Raw genomic sequence first — 15,095 nt, forward strand, 5'->3', positions numbered from 1 at the left:
GATAGAAATTTTCACAACATCTTCAAGATTTCTCATTTTCCAGCTTGCATTTCTTGCCTGTCATCTTACAACTCTGTACCTCTGAGAAGTCTGGTGCACTTTCCTGTATCCTCCAGTCAGCCGTTTGTCCAGTTATCTGGACCTGCTGGCCATACTCTCTCTAACATAGCCCACGTGCTTGGCTGCCTTTGCTTATAAGGACACACACTTTCACTGTTACAGGAAAGTGCCATCGAGATGAAGGAGCTGTCCATTGATGTTAATTGTAAAGAAATTGAACTGGAGACAATTAACCTATACGTAAGTGATCTTATACTATTTGTAAAGCTGATTGATACTGTAGCAGTGTGTATGCTAGACCTGTGCTGATGTGATCTATTGAATTCAAATGTGATTTTTGACCTTCCAGCAAAATTCACTGAAACCCTGTACAAAATGTCACATTGCTTATGTTCTTCTCCATTCTGCTCATGCAGAATGTGTATATACATACCTTGCAAAAAGGCAGTGTTCTCTATGTCTGGAATGAGGGCTATCAGTGAAAAATATTACAGCTAAGATAGGTCAGATTTTTAAATAATGAATTGATAAAGGGGTAAACAAGTAAAACACTTTGAAAACTATTTTTTATCTAATTTCTAATACTATTTGTTTCTTTTGTAATCAGATGAGTGCTGAATCAGGACACTTACAAGCCCTCAAGATGTGAGAAGTGGCCAGTCTCCTCAGCTCTTGCATCAGACAAAACCTAATGTAAGACTGCTAATGGGGATAATCTTATATTTTAGGTTTATTTAAAAGTTAAGGAGAGACTAGTGTGTTGGTTTGGCTTAGTGTTTTGGTTTTTGGGCTTATTTGTTTTGAGGGCTTTTTTGTTTGCTTTTTTCCAAAGGCACAAGATGTAATCAAGTACCTTGGTTATCTAAGTGTTCCTTGTAAATCTCTCTACCTGTAATTTTCTAATGCACAGTTGTGGGGTACTTTTCCATCATGTGAACTATGTAGCTTTTCCTTTTGTAAATGCCCAGTGGTTGCATCCATAGGCTTCTACACCTCTCTGCTGGCTAAAAAAAGCTGACCTGTTTAAAACTTTCCAGTTCACGTTTTATGCACACATTCAATTCCTTATTTATGATCTCTGCTATGGTAATAAATCCTTACCGGTCTTCATAAGAAGAGTTAAAATTCCTTCACATCTTAATAAATGAATGAATATCAGAGGATCAAGCTTTAAACTGACTACTCTGCCATGCATGTTTTATTTAAAGTAAAAATTTGACTCTAATTTTTCTCAAATGTTTCACAATTCTTCCACTGAGCGTATTAGCTCAGTTTCATTTCATTCATTTCTAGTTTGTCAGTGTTGACTAGTTTTTGAATACTTTGGCAAATACTGTAATCTCAAGTCTTGGAGGATATGCAAAAAACCCAAACTAGATTCTATATAAGCTTTAGTTTGCCCTCTAGGAAAAAAAAAGATACATTAACATGATCATTTATGTACTCTAGTAAGCATAAACACTGAGTCAAGGTACTGTAATTCTGGCACAGAATTTAAGGAGAAAATGCAAATATTTTGGCATAGGATTGTACATCACTTCAAAGGATAATGAAAGTGAGTTAAGAAGGTTTTGGTTACAAATTTGCTGGTTGAAATCTTTATAGCGTATTACACTGGATTGCATTCAAGAAAGATTTCTGGGATGGGAGTCACCCTAACAACTGCTAGAAGAGAAATCAGCTCAGTCTTAGTCGAAGACTTTCTCATAGATTGCAAGAAAGAAATAGGTCAAAAGCAAAGCATTCTGACTGGTATAAGGAAAAGGAGGACAATTTTTGAGGGTATGAAAGAAACAGCATTCAAAGTTTCTTTGTGGATAGACGACCTATAAGCTAAAGCATCTAACTGTTCTCTGTTCTACCTCATTACTATTTTGGTGGACTCTTCCACTTTACTAATTAGAAGGTATTTCTGCTGTATTTCTCATTTGAAGATTTCACTGTACATCCCCAAATGTTAAGCTTCAGTTGCAGTTGGGTTTGTGTTTTCTACTCATGTTATACTTTCTGACTAGCAGCATATCTACTACTTCTTTGCTATTAAGGTTATTTCATGGGATAGAAAAAGGCCAGTGTGCTGGAAGGATGTATTTGGATTCAGGGAATATTTTAGATAATGAAGAAATTAACGACTCTTATATATTCTTAGAACATTTTCTTTAGAACTCTGAAATTATGTACTAAATAGATCCAGATTTCCACACTCTTTAAATGGGATAATCAATAACACTGTTCTAGTTTCTTTTACAGTTGCAGTAATAACTAAAAGGGCTCATAAATTCAGTAATCTGCTTAAGCCGTTTGCAGTGATTTCAGATGAAGGCACACGTAAGTCTCCAAGCCCAATATATCCCTAATGAAAGCAAATTAGTTTTCCTTACAGAACTCAGGAAGGTGCCCTAAAGAATCCTGAAGTTGGTCTTAGTTTTGACACTTCAATTTCAGTAAATCTTTTTTCACACTGTTTAAAGGTGACCTGCAAAGGTAGAGCATGAGTAGCATTGCCAGGTCACCTGCAGCCAGGTCAGAGTGGCAATTCTGTATGTCATTAATAGGGACAATGTGATGGAGGTGGGAAGCAGCTGTGAAGTTGGGAAGTTTGGTTCAGAGGAACAGCCAGAATTTCTCAATAATAATCTAGTTTCTTGTACTCTTGACAATAAGGTCTGCTTGCAGCCAGTCTTCTTCCCCACACAGGCAGCCCTAGACTTGTGATTTCAGTCATGGGGCAATGGATTTACAATTAGTTTGTTATTGAAATGATAGGATTTTCTTTTCTGTGTTGCAATGTGATTGCTGACTCTGGTATTCCAGGCCCTAAATGACAGCAAACAGGCTGAGCAACAGACATGAAGATAGATCTTCATAATACAACTTGTATTTTTAGAAACAGAATGAAGCTTCAGGTCAAGAAATATTTTGCAGTAGTGAGTCCCTAGCCTGGGGCTTAGGGTACCTGGGTTCAACATAGTCCTTCCTAGTAGACTTCCTGTGTCACCTTGGGCAATGTAGACTCATATCTCAAAAGGTGTTTAGATACCAGAGTGAAAAAGGTGCCTCAATGCTGCATGAGATCTGTGCTTCACTACCCCATCAATAGGATAATATTCCTTTCATCTCTGAAGGTGTTGTGGGATTAAATACAGGGAAGATTGAGAGAGATACTATGGGTGCTACAAGTGTCTCTAAGATTGCAAAGAAGGAAAAAGGCTCTACCTGCAGCCTCCTATTACACAGATTGATTGAGTCTCTTCAAATGCTTAATAGATGAATACATACAGAGAGAGAAGAATTCTTTCACTGGCTCATGAGAAACCTGGATACCCCTAATGAATGACCATGATTCTTTAAGTATAAACTGTCTTTAATATGTGAGAGCCTTTAATATATGACAACACTTATTCTCATGTGATTCAAAATGATCAAAAGGATCTGAAAATGAGATTTTTGTTTCACTCAGACACCAGTACTGTCACTGTATGATTACACTTCTTAGTTCCAGCGAAACCTTCTGCTGCTGCATGTATTAATAAAATCCATCTGCTAAAGTGAGTTTTACCCTAAGACCTGAAAATAAGGGTTTATAATAATCAGTGTCCATAATGAGAGCACATTTTTAATGTCCTCAGATGGATAATGTTCTACACATGACAAAATGATTCATTAATAGCTTGCAAAATGCAAGGAAAGATAGCTAGAAAAAGATTTGTAGCTTTCTAGCTGAACAAAACCACTGATGTTCATAACAGTAATGGTACACTTGACCTCTCTCAACATAGCCTAAAATTTAATTAAGAATCAATTTTGAACTTCACTGCCTCTTGATGGAAAATACAAGGATTTTATCTGAAAACATGCATTGTATTTTCTCTATTCCTCTCACAATCTCTGCAGCAAGGACATGTTAAAAATCTGAAGGAAGACAGAAGATTCAAGAGTTCAGATATACCAAAAAGCAGGCTGTTCCTTTCCACCATTCTTTTTTTTCTGTAGGCAAAATAGGAACTGGAAAGAAAAAAACATAATAGAAAAATCAAATCTCTGATTTAGTGTTTAAGAGACTTAATAATTTTTTGAAATCCTGGTTTAGCTGAAGTTGTATCAATAACAATGGTAAGATCTGTTCTTAAGTATATATGTTGGGATTGGTTTGGTGTTTTTTGGATTTGTGGTTTTGGGGATTTTTTGGGATGCGTTAGGTTGGTGGATTTTTTTTTTTTGTAAATTAAAAAAATGCTTTAAGGTAGATGCCAAGATTGAAGCTTGTATTTTGTTGGTATAAGGAGGTGATTCTGCACTCCTTTTTCTTGCTTGCTCTTTTGATTCAAGTTTGCATTTTTTTGGGGTTTGTTCTGTTTTGTTTTTTAGGGATAAGTCTGCAGAAAATGGTAGCCTTTCTCATGATGAAAGGTTAGAAGAGTAGAAAAATACTTTCCTTGGAGGGAAGAAAATATTTACACCCAACCCCCCAAAAAAAACCAGAACCCACAAACCCAAACTAACTCCATGACCTAAAATGAATGCCATGTAGAATTATGGAAACAGAGGAGAGCGCAATTAATTCTGCTAATACTACCGTTTGTCATCTTTCACTTGATCACTGGAGGTGATATTTTTGGTTCTAGCTAAAATAAGAGAAAAGCATTCTTCTCACTTAAATTAAGAATGGGTGAGGAATTTTATGGCTGAACGCTTCAGATCAGGTCTGTAAACATGATTGAACTGAAGGAGAAAAATACTATTTCTTCTTTAAATTCTAATATCTTTGCTCTCCCTTTCAGAAGTGAATTTTCATGTTCACGTATCTTTTCTTAGATGGGGCTTTGCTCTTCACAGGCAAATAGAATGGCATCAGTCCCTCAGGACTATTTTTCCTCTGACGCTCCTGTGCCAAGTATGCAGATGCTGGAAATGATGCAAAAGAACTAAGACCTATTTGGGTACTTTTGCTTTCTTTGTTGGAAGTGAGCCTTTGTGTGTCAGTGAACAACCTCAAATGAGCAGCCTAGGGAAAACTGGAACTTTTAGATCACTGTAGGAGAGCAACAGGAAAAAAGTTCTTAATCAAATTTCCTGTATTCAAGAAATAGGTAGGGGACCCCTACATCTGATTTATCTTTATTGACTTGTATTCAAGCCTTTCTCCAAATATGAGTATTAGAATTAAACACCTCAAACTCTTAACTGTTCATTTTTGCTGTTGGTTCTATTTTAAAATTTTCTGGTACATAATGGTCTGTTTATTTTTCTGCTGCCTGTCTTGCCAGATAGATGCTGCCTGCAAGTGATACAAATACTACGTGGGACAATCTAAGTCAATATGTCATTGTTGTGGTATAGCCAGCAACTCAGCCCCACACAGCCACTCACTCACTCCCTCACCGGTGGGACGGGGGAGAGAATCAGAAGGGTAAAGCTCGTGGGTTGAGATAAGAACAGTTTAATAAATAAAACAATAACAAAAATGCAGCAGAAAGGAAAACAATGAGAGGCGTGAAAACCCGGGGCAGGGGAGGGAAGGGGAAGGGGAATGAACCACCAAAAAAAATAGCATGCGACGCAGCCGCTCACCACCTGCTGACCTGACGCCACCAGTCCCTGAGCTGCAACTGCCTCCTCCGCGCACCAACTGCCCCCGTTAATATACTGGTCATGGTGTCACATGTACCCACCTGGAGCCAGGTGGAGGAAAGGGATAACTGGGTTTACTGGACTCTGGATCCGATGGCCTGGCACATCAGGCCCACAGGAGTATAAAGCACCAGGGGATACCTGAGGTCAACCCCTAGGGTTTTGGAGTCGGGGATACAGAGAGTCCGAAGCCTGCTATACTCCAACTGAAAAAGAGATATTGGCAGCATATGAAGGGGTCCGAGCTGTTGCAGAAGTGGTTGGTACTGAAGCACAGTTGCTCCTGGCACCCCGACTGCCAGTGCTGGGCTGGATGTTTAAAGGAAATGTCCCCTCTACACACCATGCAACTGATGCTACATGGAGTAAATGGGTTGCACTGATCACACAGCGGGCTCGAGCAGGAAACCCCAGTCGCCCAGGAATCTTGGAAGTGATTATGGACTGGCCAGAAGGCAAAGACTTTGGAATATCACCAGAGGAGGAGGTGACACATGCTGAAGAAGACCCACTGTATAACAAACTGTCAGAAGATGAAAAGCAGCATGCCCTGTTCACTGATGGGTCCTGTCACCTTGTGGGAAAGCACTGGAGATGGAAGGCTGCTGTATGGAGTCCTACACAACAAGTCGCAGAAACTGCTGAAGGAGAAGGTGAATCGAGCCAGTTTGCAGAGGTAAAGGCCATCCAGCTGGCCTTAGACATTGCTGAACAGGAAAAGTGGCCCGTGCTCTATCTTTATACTGACTCATGGACGGTGGTAAATGCCCTGTGGGGCTGGTTATGGCAGTGGAAGCAAAACAACTGCCAGCGTAGAGGCAAACCCATCTGGGCTGCCACATTGTGGCAAGATATTGCTGCCCGGTTAGAGAACCTGGTTGTAAAGGTACGTTGTGTCAATGCTCATGTCCCCAAGAGTCGGGCCACTGAAGAACATCGGAACAACCAGCAGGTAGATCAGGCTGCCAAGATTGAAGTGGCTGAGGTGGATCTGGACTGGCAACGTAAGGGTGAACTATTTCTATCTCAGTGGGCCCATGACACCTCAGGCCATCAAGGGAGATGCAACATACAGGTGGGCTCGTGATCGAGGGGTGGACTTCACCACAGACGTTATTGCGCAGGTTATTCACAAATGTGAAACGTGCGCTGCAATCAAGCAAGTGAAGCAGGTAAAGCCTCTGTGGTATGGGGGATGATGGCTGAAATATAAATATGGGGAGGCCTGGCAAACTGACTATATCACACTCCCACAGACCCGCCAAGGCAAGCGCCATATGCTTACAATGGTAGAAGCAACGACTGGCTGGCTGGAAACATATCCTGTCCCCCACGCCACTGCCCGGAACACTATCCTGGGTCTCGAAAAACAAGTCCTGTGGTGACATGGCACCCCAGAGAATTGAGTCAGACAACGGAACTGACTCATTTCCGAAATAGCCTCATAGACACCTGGGCCAAAGAGCACAGTATTGAGTGGGTGTATCACATCCCCTATCACGCACCAGCCCCTGGGAAAATTGAATGGTACAATGGACTGCTAAAAACTGCACTGAGAGCAATGGGGGGTGGAACATTCAAGCACTGGGATACACATTTAGCAAGGGCCACCTAGTTCGTCAACATGAGGGGATCTGCCAATCGAGCTGGCCCTGCCCAGTCAGAAACCCTACAAACTGTGGAAGGGGATAGAGTCCCTGTAGTGCGTGTAAAAAAAAAAAAAAAAAAAAAAAAAAAAAAATATATATATATGCTGGGCAAAACAGTTTGGGTTCTTCCTGTGTCAGGCAAAGGCAAACCCATTTGTGGGATTACTTTTGCTCGAGGACCTGGGTGCACTTGGTGGGTGATGGGGGAGGATGGAGAAGTCAGATGTGTGCCTCCAGGGGATTTGATTTTGGGCGAAAACAGTCAATGAACTGAATGGCACAATGCGAACTGCTATATAATACTGTGTGTCAACTCTGTGTTGTATCAATGATATCAGAGTACAAACCTCCCAATCAATGGAAGAAACTTTGATGAAACAGGCAAAGTGCAGCAGTGATGGAATGATGACTGACTTGGCATGCAGCAACCCAACACCACACACACCATCTCTCCTGCCCTGAAAGACTGATATGACAGATGGAGCCCAGAGTCATGGACTGGGTGAACTCAATGGACATTTTAATGGACATTTTGCAGGGAAGGTCCACAGACTAAGGCTATGATGTCTGTGTATTATGAGAAAGGATGGGAAGGAGAGGGGTGGTGGTTGGTAAGGTTGTATTGGATGGTATGGGACCTGGGCATGGCATAAATGGTATGGAATAAGGGGTGGAGAATGTGCTGGTTTTGGCTGAGAAGGGGCTAATTTTCTTCACTGTGGGGGATCTGCTACCTTTCCAGCTTCCCATGCTCTGTCATAGGGGCAAGAGGCCAGGGGGGTGGGGCCACAGCTGGGGCAGCTGACCCTGACCACCCAATTGGGTGTTCATTCCATACCACGTGACACCATGACCAGTATATTAAAAGGGGTAGATGGCATGTGGGGGTTGTTATGGTTCAGGTCCTCGCAGTGTTGTGTTGGTGGGTGGTGGGTGGCTGTGTCACATGTGGTTTGTTTTGGTGGTTCATTCCGCCCCCCCCCCCCCCCCCATGGGTTTTATGCCTCTCATTGTTTTCCTTTCCATTGCATTTTTGTTGTTGTTTTTTTTTAACTATTAAATTGTTCTTATCTCAACCCACTAGTTCTACCCTTCTGATTCTCTCCCCTGTCCCACCGGTGGGGGAGTGAGCAAGCAGCCGTGTGGGGCTGAGTTGCTGGCTATACCACAACAGGTGGCGTTTCTAACTGGCCACAACTATTAGGATATGCCAACCTAGTGGGTGTTACCAACATCAATATTATTTTCACTTGAAACAAAACAGGATGGCAGTTTACAAGAGTGGTTTTTGCCCAGGGATGAATTGATTCTTCTATCACGTCCCCCAAGATGTCTAGCTGGCAACAGTGTTTGAATTTTCTGTTATGTTATTAAACACGCTGAATTTGGACCTCAGCTGCAGCAAAACAGACTATTTCACCTCTGCACTGAAACAATGTTAATCCACACTAGCTGAGAATGTGTAATCCACTGTGTATCAGAGGCCTTGCTTGACTCGAGTTAGCTGTTTGATTGTTTTGACAAGATTGAGATGTCCTCAAAAAAATATTTATGTACTTGCAACAGAGAAGCTGGCCGTATTCCCTCTTGCTATACTGCCATTATTGTTGACCAGTCATATCTGGGGGGAAAAACTGTTAATTTTCTGTTCTATACTCCCTAGAGCTTATTTTAAAAATAGATAAGGCTAGGAAAGATTTTTGATTAAGAAAGATCTGGGTTTTATTTCTTCCACTGCCACTCCTAGTGAACTTTAGCACATGGAAGATAGGCCTTTATTAAGCCCTATACTTTTTGTGAACAATATGCAGTTAATTTATCTGTTGTCTTATACTGATAGCTTGGAACAAATCAAAGAAACACCCTCACAAGTCAAATATTATTGAATTAATTGTCTCCAGTTTCTACCTCCACTTCTCCAGTTTCTTGCTTTCAATAAATAGAAGTTGATCTCTTCCCTTCCCTTATTTGACAGTTTTCATATTAAGTGCAGTAAGATCCAAGATGCTTGCTAGCTGTCAGCTAACTGACATTTAATGCCCAGTGTTCTTTTGGAGCTTCCCTTGAACCAATTTACAAAATGCTGCATGTCATGCTGCAAGCAGGAGAGATGTGCCTCCAGCCAGGCAGGAGTCTGTTCTAGACAACTTGGATTAATGGAATGTTCTTCCATCTGTTCTATTTTATTCTTCTGCCCTTACAGCTGGAAGCCATTGTCTTCAAACAGTTCCATCTATAATATCAGGGGACATAAATGGTCAGAGTATATCTTCAATCTTATTAGAAAATAACATGGGGGAGAGTTTTACTTTGTATAGCCTGCACAGGTAGTGAAATGCAGCTCTGTAAACAAAATAAAAAAAAAAATAGTCTGTCAGTCTAACCTAGAATGAGTGATCAAAATAGAGCAGGTATAAATTACAGTAATGTACAACACATTGCATTTGAAGGGTACAGAATACTTGGAGAGATAATTTTTCAGGAAAGTTTGAAATTCCAGCATTATCACAGAATTCTGTGGCTGACATAACAGCTAAGACTGGCTTAGGCTTTGTAGGATAATCATGTTTGGAAATATCCCACATCTATTTCTGTTTAAGTTGTGTAAGTAATATTTCTTATTTTGAATACCACTACACACTTAAAACAAGTTTTTGCCTTTTTTTCAGGTGTCACAGGTGTATATTCTAAAACATTAATTGATGAAAATAACTTATGCACCATCATACCTGCATGAAGCTAATGCATGTATTTGAGTTGCTGACAAACCCAGGGACACCATGTCAAAAGCATATTTATTTGATTGTAAAATGACTTAATACTTTAAGCATACTTTAAAGCTCGGGCACTGGGTTTTAACAGCAGCTCCTGAATGAATGAGGGGAGGCCCCAGAAAAGCTTCTGCACATCAGAGCTGCTCAGGGCCTGACAGTCCTAATTCTGGCAGTTCAGCACCAAGAGTAGGACTTTGAACTTTTACTACATGTACTGCTAGGTACAGCTGGACTTTTGGCTTATAGGCAATCAGCTTGTTCTTGTCTTTAAAGATTTTTTTTTCCTAGTTCAGTTTCAAGTCACTCTTCTAAGTGTAAGTCTGGACTCCAGTTGCCATATTCACTCATTTTCACTACTAAGTTACAAATCCCTGATAAAGTTTCAAAATTCATCAGGTGGGAGGAATGGGGCCTGCTTGAATCACTGCTATAAGCTGTCCAATGCTTTGCAATCTTGTACTGTACCATTTGAATGATAGCCAAAACGGAAACTATAACATCTGGTTTTGTGTTGACATTCTTCTGACTTTTAAAAATATACAACAAATGTATTCCTGTCTTGTGTGTTTTATAGTTGAGGAAAACCTCAGCATCTGCATTTGCACAAATGGTGGTTTTTTTGTTATGATGGAGTAGTCTAAACAGCTGTGCAACTTACACCATCTTTTTGTAGGGATGGACAATGCCAAGGTAACTTACTGAATAAAATGTTGTTCTTGTCATATTATAAACATATAATAGAAAATGACCTAATGATATGCTATTATGCAAAAACTAGAAAAATTAAAGCAATTAAATACTTTTGAAGGTTTCTTTAGTTCCCTTTGTATCTAGAAGGAATTCATAGTAGGTAAAGGATACTTTTCTAACCCATTCACGTAAAGTTAAAATGTGGTAAAGTTTTGCAGTTACTTAGCTTTGCTACAGAAATTAGATATTTAATTACTTTAATTTATTACATCTTGTTATTATATATATAGTATGGTAGCATTTTCCACAACTAGTAAATATGGTGGTGTTGAAACAGATTTTTAAAATTATTTAAATTTTTCAATATCTTTTCAGCATTATCTTGCATTTTTGAGAGGAAGCACAAAGGGTCCATGATGTTAAGTGGTATGCTTATGATTATCCCTAGCCTAAAAAGGGCTTGTGAAACAAAACATAAACAGGTGATAAAAGCTGGGTGTTAGTAACCTTGCTTTTTATGCTGGAACTTTACTGAAATCTTTTCCAGAGCTTTTCCAAAGCTGTACTGTCACTCTGGTTTATGCCATTGCAGGACATAACTGGACAGCAACTGTTTAATGAATAGGTGAGTGATAGAGAATTCAGCCAAGATGGATGTTCAGTTCCTGCTCAGTCCAAAGGACTCTGACCCTTGCTGGGCCAAGGAGATCAAGCAGGTATAAGGATAGTGTTATGCTTTACAGTGTGGACATTCACCTGACAGGAAAAGGGAGAGTTTCAGTCCTTCTGCAGTAAGCACTTAGGCATTATTGAAATAAAGGCTGTAGGTTTAATTATAATTATGCACCTCTAGGTGCCTAAATAAAGGGAGGATTTAAGGTTGTGAATCACTAATGGCGATAACTAATCTGCAGAGGGAGGTAGGGCTCAGGATGTACTTTTAAGTCTTTTCTTAGACAGTTTATGTAGGCTATTCTGTAGCACCCAGTTCTTGTCCTGTGTTGAACAGAGTCAGGGTGCATTGCTCAGACAAGGCAGTGGAGGCAATGTGTTTTGCAGCATGTTAACTTAGTGTTGTCACAATTCTCTGTTTACGGGTGGTATTGGAGAACAGGATGCCATATGCAGCTGCTGCCCCCTTATTACTGCTTTCTGTCTGGAAAGCCAATTGTGATTTTTTTTTTTTTTAAGAAGGGCAAAATGGGCCATGCAATCACTCTTGCAGGCTTTGGTGCTCTTCCAGCTATTTTTGGTTCTCTGCCTTTTTCTGCAGGAAAGCATGGCAGGAGGGGAGGAAATGTCTGTCCAAGGCTTTCAACCATGAACTGTTAGAAGTGAAGATATTCCTGGGAGAGAATAAGCCAGTAACCTTCAAGGAAGGAGGAGCTTCTAACAAATCTGGGAAAGAGGGTTTTCTGGAATATTTATTTGTAGAAGCTCCGGGGAAGGTAAGAATAAGAACTGCCAGTAGTAATCTTCACAGATGTAATGTACTGGGTGCTTATCCCTCATCACTTTGAATGCTTAGAACTCCATAAGATTCCCAGGTTCAGCAAAACAGAGCTACGCCTCCATTTGGAGAACCAAAGGGTACTTTGGGGAGACATATTTTGTAGCCAGTTCCTAAAATGACAATTAATTAGCGGGAAAGACATAGCTATGGTGTGTGGACCATTCATTGCCACATCAATGAAAAGTTGCTGCCTCCAATACGTACTCTGCAAAATCCTGGTGTAATTAGAACTTATTGATTTTTCTCATTTGAATTCTTAGTTTCTAATTTTCTTGATCTCCTAACTAATCCAGCTGTTTATTGTAGGCAAGGTCTAAAGCAGGACTGAGGTGATGGTTTTGCTGCATGAATGTGTATCTGACTACCTATAGGAAGATGGATATGTGGTGAACGCAGTTAGTTTTCTTTGTGTGTCAGCAGAAGCTTTACCATCAAATAACTAGGCAAACTAGAGACTATAGAAGCTCAAATGAAATTCTGAGCCAAACAAAAAAGGTGTAAGAAGAGGATATGAAAGGTGCTTATCTCAAGTGACATCAGGTTTTGATTTAAGGACCCGCAAATTTCCCATCCCTGTGATTCTGTTTAGTGGCTTTTAGGTTTAGGATTTTCTTCTGGAGCAATGCCTTGATGGACTGTAATAATCTTTGTAGAGTTTGAATACTTAGTGCAGCTGTGTGAAATGAACTAAACTGCCTGGGAAACAAACAGCTTCGAGTAGATATTTCTAAAAGAAGTCACACTTTTTGTCTAAGTTTTGATGATTTTTAATGTCTTGTTTATATTTGGGGAAGGGGGTCTTGCTGTTATTACCCCCCCACACACTACCCATACATAAAAGAAGAAAAAATACTAAAACTGACAGTGTGGTTGCAGTCCTGAAGGATGCTTGTCAGTGAGTAGGGTGTAAAAGCAGAGGCACATGAAGCTACTAAGCTGTGTTTGCTGTGTTTGGGCAACATATTGTGCTGTGTAGATTAACGCCCTGCATTGCTGGGAACTAGTCCTTGCCCGCCTGTCACTCTGCAGTTGAGTCATGCATTTGTTTCTGCAGTTTTCAAGTCCTGAAATCATGATGTTTGTTTACTTACCCCACTTTACTACAGCAGTGCCTTAAGTCAGTGAAGAAGTAGGACCTCTCCATCCTAAGTAGAGAACAGACAGATGGTCCCTGCCCTGGAGAGCTTATAGTCTGTTTTCTAAGCCTTAGACTGCTATTTCCAAAACACTTAAATACTTTGTCACACTATTTAACAAGTAGTGTCTCCTGCCAGCAGTCCTGCCTGTTCCCCCTATCCAGGGGGTAGGCAGCTGCAGTGGGCTTGCTCAGCTTGCCCAAAATCTGCTTGGCTGGCTGGAGCTGTCCCTGAGGAGCAGCTGCCCCCAGCTCTTGTGCTCTCAGCTGTGCTTCCCCAGACAGCAATGCTCGAAGCACCTGGGGATGTCTTGTCTCCCTTGTGTCCCTCAGGCCTGAGTGGGGAGAAGGGCAGGGTTTGGCATCAGTTCCTGGTTTCAGCAGGAATTGGTATCTGTGGGCCTTCAAGTCATTCAGCTCGAGGGCATTTAGGCTTTTCTGTTTGTTGTGGCTTAGCTATTCTATTCTAACTAATCCATAATATCATAACAACAAAAAAGGGATGACCTTCCTTTATGCAAAAAATGCTATAAGCCTATTTGAAGTCACAGGGAATTAAACATCTTTTGGGGCTCTGAACTGAACAAACACAATAGGAGAGGGCAGTAGGGATTGTATTTTATCTACTCTGTACAAAGCATTTTGATGTTCTTTCTGTCTCTTAATACAACGTGGTGAACATTTTAAAACTACTTCTTTTGTCATCATACCATGACTAACTTGTGTTTTGTTTTCGTTTGTCAAAAAGAAAAATGCTACCTTAGCTTGGGCTACATGTCCACATCCTCTACTGTGTTTTCACCTCCAATGACAGATGTTTCAGATGCTGCTAGACTCTGTAATTCCTCTGCTTTGCTTCTACTTGCTAAGAGTCTGCTATAGTGCCCTGGTTTCAGCTGGGGTAGAGTTCAATTTCTTTGTAGTAGCTAGTATGGGACTATGGTTTGGATTTTGGCTGGAAACAGTGGCGATAATGTGGAGATGTTCTAGTTGTTGCTAAGTAGCACTTACACTGGTCAAGGACTTTTCAGCTCCCCATGCTCTGCCAGGTGCACAAGAAGTTGGAAGGGGACACAGTCAGGACAGCTGACCCAAACTGACCAACGGGATATTCCATACCATATGACGTCATACTCAGTATATAAAGCTGGGGGAAGAAGAAGGAAGGGGGGACGTTTGGAGTAATGGCATTTGTCTTCCCAAGTAACGTGTGATGGAGCCCTGCTTTCCTGGAGATGGCTGAACGCCTGCCTGCCCATGGGAAGTAGTGAATGAATTCCTTGTTTTGCTTTGCTTCTGTGCGCAGCTTTTCCTTTACCTATTAAACTGTCTTTATCTCAACCCATGAGGTGCCTCCCTTTTACTCTTCTGATTCTCTCCCCCATCTCACCAGGGGGGAGTGAGCGAGTGGCTGCGTGGTGCTTGGTTGCTGACTGGGGCTAAACCACAACATATAGAAACAGTTAACTAAAATGTAAAACATCAGAAACCTGAGAAGCAAAGCATTGCTAATGGATGGAATAGTCTGTTACTTGCTTAATTAGTTGTGTTAAACAACTTGAGATTTGACGTTATTAACAAATTCATTTAATCGTAGTAAATAATGCCAATTATAATTGAAATTATGACCTTTGTCTCCTGCA

The 15,095-nt window shown here is 40.7% G+C and overlaps 1 long non-coding RNA gene across 1 annotated transcript in view; it reads left to right on the top strand.

Moving 5' to 3' along the window:
• LOC135314585 (uncharacterized) overlaps nucleotides 1-14,672 on the top strand; it is a 161,188-nt gene extending 146,516 nt beyond the window's left edge. The window contains exons 3-4 of the long non-coding RNA XR_010374095.1: nucleotides 668-753; nucleotides 14,484-14,672. This is a non-coding gene — a long non-coding RNA (uncharacterized LOC135314585). The remainder of the gene's footprint in view (nucleotides 1-667; nucleotides 754-14,483) is intronic.
• The last annotated feature ends 423 nt before the right edge of the window (nucleotides 14,673-15,095 follow it).

Source organism: Phalacrocorax carbo, chromosome 8 (genome assembly GCF_963921805.1).
Source record: "Phalacrocorax carbo chromosome 8, bPhaCar2.1, whole genome shotgun sequence".
Lineage (NCBI taxonomy): Eukaryota > Metazoa > Chordata > Aves > Suliformes > Phalacrocoracidae > Phalacrocorax > Phalacrocorax carbo.